Below are 13,805 nucleotides of genomic sequence, written 5' to 3' on the forward strand. Positions count from 1 at the left end.
AAAGTCCTTTTCATGGCTTCCTTTGAAATTTGGTCCCCAATGACCTCTATGACTTTATGATACTGCCCTCTCCACTCTGAATTCGTTCCAGCCATCCTGGCCATCTTCTGGTTCTTGGGGTACACCATGTTCTCTTACCTCACTGCCTCCACACATGCTATGCCTTCTACCTGGAACAGTCTTCTCTCACTCCACCTCCTCACTCTACCTAACTCATAATATGGGTCTCAGGGAAGTCATCCATCACTCATGGTCTAAGAGAGCTTCCCTTGTTATATACTGCCTTAGCAACCTGCATCTCCTCTCGTGTAGCCACACTTGACATCACTTGCTAAATCCTGGTCCCCTCATCCGTAGGCACCATGGTGGCAGGGAATAGCTCTCTTTCTTTCAGCATTGTATCCTCAGCAACTAGTAAAGAGGAGCTTCAATAAATATTTGATGAATGAATTAATATTATAACAGTTCCATAATTCATCTTTATACGTTAATCTCTACCCTATCCCTCCCTTCCTCCATCTATCCATCCATCCATCCATCCATCCATCCATCCATCCATCTCTCCATCCATCCATCCACTCAACAATATTTACTGAAAATTACTTATACCATGCACCATACTAAGCATTAGCATGAACTCATGGTAAACTAGGAGTAAACAAGATAGAGTTGCTGGTAGGGAAGAAAAAAAAAAGTATATAAATGAGATTTTAGATAGTGATAAGAGCTATGGGGAAAATACACCAGAGTCACACCATGACACTTCAAGGACGTGGAATGTGAGCTGAGAGCTGAATTGACCATTGAAAGATCCAGAGGAAGAGAGGTCCACGCCAGAGGTGTAGCATGTAGAGGCTTTCTTTGGTAGAAACAAGATTCAGGTGATCAAGAAAGACAGTGTGGCTGGAGCATTGTGACTTGGGGTCACAGATACCCGACGTGAGGCAAGGGCAGATCGCACACGGCCACAGAAGCTGCAGTATAGAATGCAGGTTTATTTAAGTGCATAGGAAACCATCTGATGATTTTAAGTGAGGGAACAATATGATCAGATTTTTGTTTCAGAAGAATAAGTCTGTCTGCCTTTTGGAAAGTTGATTAGATGGGGGCCAGGAGTGAAAGACAAGGTAGTTGGGAAGCTGTTTTAATTTGGATACAAACTTCAATGACTCCCCTAAGCCTATGGAATAAAGCTCAAAGTCCATCACATCACATTTAAGGTCCCCTAAATCCTGGCCCCTGCTACCCCATTAGACTTACTTCTACATGCTCCTTGGTGGTCCCTACAATACAGCTGGTTGGCGCTGGCACCTCGAGCCCACCCTCAATGTTTTCACTCCAGCCTTTAACACATACCATTTCCACTTTTTCTAGTTGCCCTGAGAATATGCTGTCTCCCTCAAATCCCATCTTCTACATGAAGACTTCAGAACACTTCCGGCCATAGCAAGCTTTCTTCCTCTGAGCAATGGGCTGTCCTTTTTTTTTTTTTTGAAAAAAGCAAATATAGCCTTTGCCACCTCTTAGATTATTGCTTTGTATTACCATTTACCTCTTGTTTGCTTATTTCGTTTTCCATGTGTGTGTATATGTCCCACTTCCCCAACCACAGTGTAAACCCCTCAGGGCAAAGACTTCCCTTGTGTTTCTGTGGATCCGCCCCCATAGTGCCTGGCACCATGCCATACCCACAGCATGGCATTCTATATGTTATCTGCTGTGGAGGCAGGCCTAATGCACTTGTCAGAACTGAGAGAAACATCAAGTTGCTTCATGACTAGGTAAGTAAAGGAGTTGAAAGTTGGAGAGATTTAAAAAAAAGAAAAAGGCTTTTTGAATAGCTCCTTTCCTGGAAGCCTCTTTTCTATAAAAACCGCCATGCTTTGAGTAGAATCGGATATGGAATGTGAAATAAGCTTGATGCACTGTTGATCATTAGCTCCGAAATTCTAATCTGGCTTGAGATCAGAGATTTAGAACTAAGCCCCTCTGAAGGAGCAGCTCAAAGAAGGCCACTAAGGAAAATGTTGCCTGCTTGGCATGGCCCTGGATAAATTAGATGATCACACAATGTGAGGTTTGAAGGTGGATTGTGGATAATAGAATTGAGGCCAGAGACAGGTAAGCCCAGGTGAAAAGAGAAAGATATCAACATGAACAATTGCGTTGCATGGGAGACCATCTACCCTGTGAGAACCATGAACTAGGTTTGGGGAGAACTGGCGCTGGTTTCTCATTTCTTGCCATATGCCTTCGCTTTTGGGGCGGGAAATTCTATTGACAGGGTAAGACATTTACTGTGGAATAGTGGAAGGATAAAGGAACTTGACTGACCCAATCACAGTGATGGTATTCTGTTCCTAAAGATAGTTTCCTGTGTTTATCATACTGAAAGTCCCTGAAAGGGACCATGGAAACTCACATGAAGGAAGGGTAGGAGATCTCTAGCCAACTGTATATAGAACGTGGAACTGGTGGCTATTGGGAAAATATCACTTATTATCACATATTATAACTAAGACTTTTTTTTTTTAAAAGATTTTATTTATTTATTTTTCCCCCAAAGCCCCGGTAGACAGTTGTATGTCGTAGTTGCACATCCATTCTGGTTGCTGTATGTGGGACGCAGCCTCAGCATGGCCGGAGAAGCCGTGTGTCGGTGCTCGCCCGGGATCCGAACCCCGGGCCGCCAGCAGCGGAGCGCACGCTCTTAACCGCTAAGCCACGGGGCTGGCCCTATAACTAAGACTTTTTCTAAGAGAAAGTAAGTCAATTCAGGAAAGATGGATGGAGGGAGTCACAAGTTGCTTCCCTGGGATTAAGGAGAAGCTAGGACCCCTGGTGACATCTTCTAAATCTAGAGACTCAGAAGACTCCATTAATTGCACAAAATCTAGAGAAGGTTCCCTCCATCTTGGCACTATTGACATTTGGGGCTGGATAATTCTTTGTTGTGGGGACTGTCCTGTGCATTGTAGGAGGTTTAGCAAGATCCCTGGCCTGGACCCACTAGATGCCTCCCCAACCCAATTGTAACCAGAAATGTCTCCAGACGTTACTAAGTGTCCCCTGGCTTGGACATTTGGGCTTGGAGGGGGGGGGACAAAATCACCTCTAGTTAAAAACCTCTGGGCTACAGGCAGACAGACTTGGGTTTACATTTCAGATTCGCCATTTCCTTGTCCATAAAATGGGGATAAACATCAGCCACCATAAAGAGTTTTGGAGACTATTTAATGGACAAGGTACATAACCCATGAGCACAGTTCTGGCACATAGTAAAGCTCAACAAATATCAGCCATCACCATTATTGTTGTTATTATTTATTGACCATCACCCAGGTAGTTAATTCCACACTCTGAATGCTAGTTTTAACTCTTTTAAGCAATGGAAAGAGAAGGTATTTTTTTTCCATGTGATATTATTTCTCATCCCTGCTAATGAGGAATAATTTAGTATCTCTTGCCATGTAATTTCTCACAAGTGAGCTCAAGGCCCCAGAATTCTCTTATCTTCACACTACAAATAACTTGGGTGTTAAGGAAATCTTCCAATATTTGCCTTCTTTAAAAAAAAATGCTCATTTTTTCTCGTCTTCAAGTCAATTTCCAAATGAAACAGAAGACGAATGTCACGCACACCAATTATCTAATTGTGAAACTGATCTTCACTTAAAGCATCTGTGTTTTTGACATAAATAGTTGTAAAGTGGTAAGTTTTCAGTATGATTGTTAGGCTGATTGCTGCGTGCCGATACCAGAGGCTAAAGAGGATTTAGCCTGAAAATTACTTTAGCATCTTTCAGTTGAGGGAAAATCACTTTAAGTAAGTTGAAATAAACTGTGTCCTCAAGGTTGGCCCTAGGTAGTCTCCAACTTGTGTGTTAGAATTAGTGGTCTTATGGAGGATCAGATATGGGGAATGAGATCGAGTGCGGAAAAGAATTATTTATTTTTTAGTTCTGCCATGATTGATTTTGTTTTGTTTTGTTTTTAAGCTGAGGAAGAGATATAAATGAAAGAGTATGAGTGGGTTTCTAACTTGTAAACAACTCTTTTCTCTTATACATGAACTTTACAGTTAAGCCTGCCAACAAAAAGCAAATCTGTGCAGGTCAATGGAGTGTTTCTAGGTAAAACAATTAGATATGTGGAAATCCTAAAAATGCATACCAAAAATAATGCATCTGTTCATCAGGGTTGTTCATCAAGATTGCAAACTTTTTCTGTAAAGGACCAGAGAGTAAATATTTTAGACATTGCGGGCTGTATAGTCTCTGTTGCAACTACTCAAATCTGCTGTTCCAGCACAAAAGCAGGTATAAAAATATGTAAACAAATGAGTGTAGCTGTGTTCCAATAAAACTTTATTTACACAAAGAGACAGCAGGCTGCATTTGGCCCAAAGACCCTAGTTTGCTGACCCCTGATCAAGGCAATACTCCTGTAAATGGCATATCCTCAATACCACCGGTCCGTATTATTATATCTGTCCTTTCAGTGCATTTACTGACATTTTTGTCCAAATACCCTCAGGGAAATGATAAATACATGGAGGCCTTTTCATCTTCAAATGGCTGGACAGAATGATCGAGAAGGCTGCTCATTTTAACAGAATTATTCCAGTGTCTTTGCAGACTAAATAAGCCTAATATGGAGCAGTACATTTAATTTAATTTTCCCCTCCAAAAATAAAAAGCAGTCATATTAAGAAATCCCATCACTCAATGCTGAGAGGAAGCTCCTTCAAGTCTTCAGCTCTGCGGTAATTACTGGCAAAGAACCCCTGATGAGAGATCCTTGAGAAATGGAAAAGCTACCCAAAGAACTAATAAAAACCCAGTCAATGGCTGTTAGATGTCTCTAAATAGAACGCAGGGAGGAGACAAGGAGAATTACAGGGTTGCAGCAGGCACCCAGCTCAAAAAGGAAGTCAGAGAGAAGGACATCAATCAAGAGGGTGATTGTGGGCAAAAAGCCACGGAAGCACAGGAAAGGATTTGCAATTTCTCCTTGGATATGGGTTTGGAATATAGTTCATAGCCTTAATATATAGAGGTTAACTATACAGGTCAAGAGAGCAGGAAGGTAAGAAGAAAAATGCCATCATCTTGGAATTAGCCATACACATTGAAATAGTTTACAATTTATAACTGTGCATGGAAAGAAAGCAAGGAAGGAAGTAAAGAAGGAAGGAAGGAAGCAAGGAAGGAAAGAAAGAAGGTAGCTGAGCAGCCCATGAAATCAGAACACATATTAGAGAAAAATTGTACCTAATTAATACGAAAGAATACTGAGAACCAGGCATGACTCTTGACATAAGAAGTAGTAATTGTGTGCTGGGCTAAATTCATCCTGATGTAGGAGACCTTGAAAGGAGCTCATTGTGTGGCAGAGATGGTGCAGTGAGTCATGATCAGGTGACGCATCCTTCTCTATCAGAAGGGAAACCCTCTGGGTGACATCATGGAGCCGCTGATCATCAAAGAAGGGAGATTCCTGCATTTTCTCTCAGGAGCATCTCTGGGTAGATTTGTGAGCTTTTGCATTTAACAACCTTTATTCTGACTAGAGATTATGAAACCCAAATACCACCAAAGTTCTGGAGAAAGTGGCTGTGGTGGAAGCTGTGATCGGTCACCAGATACCCGTGTGATCCTCAACATTTCTCAGCTTGTTTTGCAGGTAGGTTGGGGCCATGTGACTAAGTTAAGATTGGTAGAATTCTCTTGGAAAGGATGTGACCTGCGCTGAGGTGTGGCACTTTTAAACCATTCCACTCTCTACTGCTGTCTCTCTCTTTGCCATGGCGCTCTCAGAGGATACATGTTCCAGATGCATAGCTAAAACATGGAAGCAGCCCAGATTTTGAGTTGATATTCAGGGAACAGCCATGTAGGAGACTCACTCAACGCCAGTAGACTGTAACATGAGTGAGAAATACAGCTTTTTGTTATTAAGACATTGTGTTTTCAGGCTTTGCTAGTCACCTTGGCATTGTCGAGCTTTGCCCTGATGTATCTAATCATTCCACTTGGCTATACCAATGAGAATCCTTTCTGATGCAGGTGAAATTTGAGCAAAAAAAAGGAATCCAGGCACACCTGGATCCAGAGCTTAAACAATGTAAAGAGGAATCACATTCTTTCCAGCTCTTGGTTCCGCTTTCAGGGAGCACTGGGGACCTTCAGAAGCCCTAGGTTCTTCCCAGTGACAAAATAATGGCAGCACCTCCACATCCTATCTTCCCAGGGAAAGATCCAGAGGAGTAAAGAATCTCTTTTCTGGTGATACCCACAAAGGCCTCAGGATTTACTGTGATTGGGCCGGCTCAGCTCACCCTGCACTTGAACTCATCTTTGTGGCTAAAGGAATGCAATGCCGTGGTCAGCTTCAGCCTGAGACATAAGCTCTGCCCCTGGAGCTGAGAGAGAAACTTTACCCGGGACACGTGGACTGAGACCCAGAGAGGAGATAGTCCCCAAATGGAAAGCAGCCTGCTGCTGGAAGAAAAGGGAAGGAGAGCTGGGGAAGCAGAGAGGTGGTCTCCAATGACCTAACGTGGGAGGCGGACACAACTCTTGTATTCAGTTGGAGCCCAAAAGTGTCATTCTCTAACTCCTTGGGAACAGTTAGGCCTCTAAATGTGCAGACTGGGAAATTCCAACAATTGAATGATGTTCTTATTTTTAAGGCTACATTAAGAATGTCAGAGCAAAAGGTGTAGCGTCCTCATGAGAGTAATGTCGATTATACCTCAACACTCCTGTTCATCCCAGCATCTCGGTTCATGCTCACAACTTGCATTTTTTTAAAAATTGCTAGTTTACTTTGAGGCGATAAAGAGTCATTGAAGAACAGATGCTGTGATTCAGAGAGATGTTTCTACATCTTAGTTCAACCTTTACCTGTCTCTATCTGTGTGATCGTGGGCACTCTACCTGCCCTCTCAGAATCTAGATTCTTCCCTGGTGAATGGAGATAACAAAGCTTATTGTGCAAGGTTGCTGTAAGGATTGGAGAATTATGTATGGGAAGAGCTGGGCACAGTGCCCAATACAGAGTAGGCACTCAGGAAGAATTCGTTTTCCTTCATTTTTTAGCATCATTATTCTGCCTCCATGGTGTCTTGTACATCATAAACTCTCAATAAATAAACTAGCTGTCATTATTGTTAGTTCTATAAATGTTCACAGAATAGATAAAATAATTAGTGAATGGATAGAAGAAAAGGGAGGGAGCATGGGGCAGGGGAAGGCAGAGGAATAGATTTCACTCATTTAATAAACATTCTTGAAGGACTATTATGTGGCAGTCATCATGAAAGGTATACATTGATAAAACAGATTTAACTCCTCCCTTTCTGGATTTCACAGTCATGAAAAGAAAAGAGATGATAAGCATTTATACATAAAATAAAAGTATGTGTTTGAATTGAGAAAATAAATATCAAGGAAACTAAAAGGATGCAGTACTAGGCAACAGTTCATATACCTGGTGGACAGAATGGTCAAGGAAACCTCTCTAAATAGGTGACAATTAAGCCAAAACTTAAAGATTAAATTGTAGCAGTTATTATTAGCTGACACTATTATCATTGACTAAATCTAGGGTAAAATTATAAGTACATACGTAATTCAAAAATACTTACAAAATTCAACTATAATAACAATTATTTTGAATTAAAATTAAACTCAGTAATATTCACACATTTAATAAGCATTTGCTGAATACCAACGTAAATAGATTCAGCCAACTGATGGCTTTGCATCTTGAAGTGAACATTAAAAGTGTGTGAGCCAGCCAAGATGAAACAGTTCTTACCAATGTCCACAGAAAAAAGAATAAATACATATGCAAACAGTGAAAACCTCTTTATATTTCTATTGCAAACCCTCCAGGTTTGTTTCAACCAAACTTCTTTGTTAACATTAAAGTCATTACTGTCTATCAATAAACGATCATGGAATGATGTCTTTATTTACTTTGTGCATTTTCTAATCCCCTCTACTAGAACACAAGCCCTCAAAGGGCAATGCGGTCTTTTGTGCATTTCCCCACTGCATCCCGTGCACCTAGAAAAGCACTTGACACATGCTAGGCACTCAATAAATTGCTGTTGAACAAATGAATTAATGCATGGATAAATGTGTTTGCGTTTCCCCAAATGTGTTTGCATTACAGACTTGTAATTTCACACTGGGTTTAGTCAATGTTTTTTAACACACTGACACTTATAATCAAGACTCAGAGTCTTACTTATGCTAACAAATGCTGATTCTTCCTAATATACAGTATTGCTTTTCTCAGCTCTGAATATTAGCTTCTCATTCAATCCGTATGACGTATATTTCTGAATAAATAAATAGGGTCCCGTGTGTAGTAGCATCTATTGTCAAACTGATCACTACAATTCTGTTTCATTAGGGGCTGGATATAGGATTGGAAACCTTCTGGGAAATAATGAACCACGAGAAGAGCACACAAATAATTATAGGAGTGGAACCACACTCTGACAAAGTCTCTACGTGGCTGAAGCCCCTGAAAAGGTCAAGAAAAGGGGGAGGTCAGAAGTAGACAGTGTGGTCAATACATTTGGTGAATACCCTTAAAGAACCAATCATAGTTGAATTGGCGTGTTTAAGTCATTTTGGCAACCAGAACTGCAAACCTGTCTCTTGAATAAGATACTGCTGCTCTAGCAGAACAAAAGAACCATTAATGACACCAACTAACCCGTGTAATTCTCATTTACACCTCTTTATTACCTTCCATATACTCCATGTGATGCATTACACATTCCATTAATTGTTAACATACACGCAAGTCAAGATCTTTTATTATGCGAGGTCATCAGTCAATGATAACAGAGATATTGATGTATGAGGCTCCTCATCAGAAGTTGAGCAACATTTCCATTCAAGATGATACATGGACCTTTAAAACATACTCAATAATATTGAGTCTCAGTCTTCCGTTGCTTTTCTCTGAATGTACATTTAGACCTTTATACATCTATCTATCCACCCACCCATTCATTGGACATTCAGCATTAATTTTCTACTTTTAGGGCCAGGATCACGCCAGACTTGTTCACTGCTGTATCCTGAAGTCCTAGAACATAGTAGGAGCTCAATAAACTGTTAGGATTAAAAATAAATGATTGGGGATGTGCAGGCAGAATTCTAAGATGGTCCCCATGACATTCATCCCCTGGTGTTACTGCCATGATAATGTCCCCTTACGTGGCAAAGGGATTTTGCAGATGTAATTAAGACTAATAATCAGTCAACCTTATGATAGGAAGATTATCTGGGGGACATGATCTAATCACGTGAGAACTTTAAAAGCAGAGAGTTTTCTATTGATGAGAATGGAACAGAAAGAGAGTTTCAAAGCACAAGGAGGAGTCAAGCACTCTTATTGACTGTTTCTTTTTAAACAACCTTATTGAGGTATAACTGACATATAAAGAACTGCACAAATTTAATGTGTACAATTTGATGAGTTTGGACATATGCAAATACCCATGATACCATCACCACAATGAGTAATGAATAATAGACATATCCAATACCTCACAGAGTCTCCTTGTGTCCCTTTGGTTTTTTCTTTTTTTGTTGTTGAGGAAGATTAGCCCCGAGCTAATACCTGTTGCCAATCCTTCTCTTTTTGCTGAGGAAGATTATCCCTGAGCTAACATCTGTGCCCATCTTCCTCTACTTTATGTGTTGGATGCCGACACAGCATGGCTTGATAAGCAGTGTGTAGGTCTGTGCCCAGGGTCCAAACCCATGAAACCCAGGCCGCCGAAGTGACGCACTCAAACTTAACCACTATGCCACGGGGCTGGCCCCTGTTTTTTTCTTTTTGTAGAACACATGTAATATGAGATCTACTCTCTTAACAAATTTTGAAGTGCACAATACTGTATTATTAACTATAAGCACTATGTTATACAGTAAATCTCTAGAACTTATTCATCTAACATAACTAAAACTTTTTGTCCACTGAATAACAATTCCTCATTTCCCCCACCCCCAGCCTCTGGCAACCACTATTGTAATCTCTGCTTCTATGAGTTTGACTATTTTAAATACGTCATATCAATGGAATCATGTAGTGTTTGTCCTTCTATGACTGGCTTATTTAATTTAGCATAATGTCCTCCAGGTTCATCCATGTTGTTGCCAATGGCAGGACTTCCTTCTTTTTAGGGCTGAATAATATTCCATTGTATGTGTATACTGATGGAGGGAGCAAACAAGAGGACCAGAGAGTGGTTCCTGCGACTCAAAGTGACCACTGGGTAACAGCCAGCAAGAACACGGCTACAACCAGTCCTACAACTACAAGGAACTGAGTTCTGCCAACAGCCTGAATGAGCTTGTAAGAGGATTCTTCCCAGGGCTCCAGATAAGACCCCAGCCCAGGCGACACCTTGATTTCAATCTTGTGAGACTCTAAACCCAGGATCAAGTTGAGCCCACCCAGACTTCCGACCTACAGAACATATAATGCACAGGTCTTGTTTGAAGCCGCTAAATTTGTAGTAATTTGTTGTGCATCATAGATAACTAACACAGAGGGGATTCGGGGAAGACGTTGGTAGCAGCAACAGCATAATATGGTAATCTCCTGAAATCCTTACATTAAAACAAATACAGCAACTAAATAGCCAAGACATGGACAACATATGGAACAAAAGCAGATAATGAGGTATCTCTACAAACCCCAGACTTCAAGTGGGAGGTGGGGACAGGAGCCCCAAGTCCTCAGTGGGTCTGACTCTGCACAGAAGAGGCAGAAAAAAGAAATAGGATGTCTGCAGACTTGAGAATAGCAGAAACTCTAAGTAGCCAGCAGGAGCTCACTGGAAAGCAAAGTGGGCCAGTTGCAGGCAGCAGGCAAAACTGGGCATGCCATGACCGCTCCAAGAGCCAGCGATTGCAAGAGGCCAGTGTGAGCTCTGAAAGAGGCAGGAGCTATCTGGCCACTGGGACCATGGCAACCAGCCAGAATTCCCTTCCAGGACTGGGCCCCACACCAAGGAGGAACTGCTGGGTAGAGAATCAAAAGAGAAGGTTCAGATAAAAGTGTGTGAGTTGAGGGAGGGGGTTGGAACAAGAGCCAGAAAAACCTCAGAAGGTAAGCCACCATACTTGTGATATACATGAAAATAACAGATGAGGAAGCTCTGCAAGATTACAAAAATCATCCTGAACCACATTTCCTTCTAAAAGTTCAGGAAAACTAATTTCATGTAAAATGACAACAGACAAGTACTGAGGTCAGAGCCCTTGCAACATTACAAGAGAAAAGATAAAACCAAGAACCAATGACATTCTTACAGTGATGAAAACATGCCAGAGAGACATGCCCACAAAAGAGATGAAAACTGTAGCCTACTGGGGCCAGCCCAGAGGTATAGTGGTTAAGTTCATTCGTTCCACCTCAGTGGCCCAGGGTTCATGGGTTTGGATCCCAGGCGTGGATATACACACTGCTCATCAAGCCATGCTGTGGCGGTGACCCACATACAAAATAGAGGAAGATGGGAACAGATGTTAGCTCAGGGCCACTCTTTCTCAAGCAAAAAGAGGAAGATTGGCAACAGGTGTTAGCTCAGGGCCAATCCTTCCTCACTGAAAAAAAAAGAAAAAAGACAAGAAAAGAAACAACTGTAGCCTACTATGTTATACAATAAAATTATACAAGATCTGGAAAAAAAAAAAGCAGAAATCAGAATTAGATAACTCAGAAATGAAGTAAAAGAACACAAGAAATATTTACAAATAAAAGATACTTTAAAAAATGAAAGCTAAAGTAGAAAAAATTCAAGATTAAAACAATAAATACAAGAATTAGCACAATATAGTGCTTTAAGATAAATAAAAGCCTTAAAAATGAAATTTTTAAAAATTAAAAAGAAACAAAAGGGAGATAAAAAACTTCAAAAGAGAGGACAAATATTAAAGATAGGCAGAGATGATCCAAAAATGGATGGAAAAGAGGAATCCCTAAAGAAGAAAACCAATGCAAGGGAACAGAACAAATGCCAAAATATACAATTTAAGAAAACTTTCCTGAAATTAAAAAATATATATTTGAAACTAAATATTGAAAGAGCACACCATGTACCTGAGAATAGCAACCTGGAATGATAATCTCCAAGATATACTCAAATAAAATCTATTGGACTTTAAAGCAAAAGGACTATCATTTGGACAGTTAGGCAAAAAGAGAAAATTATTTACAAAGTAAAGAAAATTATTGTCATCAGACTTTCTGACAGCAACACTTTACACCAGAAAAAAATGAAGTACCATACTTAAGATATTCAAGGAAAGATAATGTAAGCCAAGGATTTTATATCCAGCAAAACTAACTCCCAGGTATAAAGGGCACTAGCTATTATCAACATGCAAGAACTCAAGGCAAAAATCAGAACCTTCACAACCCATAAATTTCAAGTGCTCCCACTTGTGGGGACAAGAGGCATAAGTCAGTGAGACTTGGTGCAGAAGCAGCAGAAGAAAGAAATGGGGCATCTGACTGACTTGAGAATACAAAAACCCTGAGCACTTCTTGAAGAATCTACTAGAGAATGAGATTTGGCCAATCAAAATGACTAGAGGCATCTACAAGAAGACAAGTGGTGGAGATTAATCTACAGTTACTTGTAGGTTTAAGACTAAAAGAGGTTAAAGGGGAGAGTATAGTATGCAAAGACCACAGGCTCAGACCATGTGGATATGGTACAACAATCATTAAAAAATGGGAGAGGGCATTGAATGGGGAAAATATGTGAAAAATAATTTTAACAGTGATAAGTAGTCCTAGTGTATACTGTAAAAACCTAAAACTGATAACCAACCACGTAAATGAGCGTCCCTAACACCCAGATTGTGGTCTTGAAATACCATTTTAAAAGGTAGGGGGAGAGGGAGAGGCTTCTTCCAGATCTGGGGCAGAAAATGTAGAAGATGAGTTTAGAACATCTTATCCTACCAGAAGTGAAGGACCTATCAGGGCCAAGTCAGAAGGACTCAGGAGCCAACTTGAAAAGGCTCCCACTAGCAGAAATGGAATAATTTGAGCTTCAATAAGATAATAATTGCAATGGATTGAAACCCATCATATATCTCATTATGTTATAATAAAACTAAACATTGTCCTTTAGAGGATGATAGAGAATGAATTTAGTATCCCAAAAACTGATAAAGAAAAACAATGCAGTATTCATCCTGCCTTTCCTACATGAACTTCCTGCAACTTCTAGGAACGCAAATGGAAGAAGAGGCAAAGTATCTTTTTTCTAAAAGTATTCCAAGTTGCACATTAAAAAAAGAATTGATTCAATCAGAATATCAACATTTTGCAAGCCATAATGAATTACCAGATGCAGGCATCACACATCAACAGCTGTGACATCACAGAAAGAGATGGACGTCATTCTATGCATCCTGATGAATGAACACACCACCACCAAGAGTCTCGCCAGAGAGACTAAACCCAAGTCTGATCAAATCTCTGGATTCAATTGTGAATTTGCAGGAAATACAGTGGACAGAGGAACATGCTGAGCTGCACCAAGAGGATGCAATTCCAAAATCCAGACTGTGGGAGTCTACATGTTAAATGGCCTGGGTCTTCCTCAAATAAACAGCAATGAAAATAAAGGGATGAGGGAACTTGTAGATGAAAAGAGACTTAAAAGACATACCAAAAATAAAGAAAAATAAAAGTCAAGGCCTAGGAGTGAACACTTGAGTGATTAAAGTATTTAAAAACTCAAGGAAATT

Source organism: Diceros bicornis, chromosome 19, assembly GCF_020826845.1.
Source record: "Diceros bicornis minor isolate mBicDic1 chromosome 19, mDicBic1.mat.cur, whole genome shotgun sequence".
Lineage (NCBI taxonomy): Eukaryota > Metazoa > Chordata > Mammalia > Perissodactyla > Rhinocerotidae > Diceros > Diceros bicornis.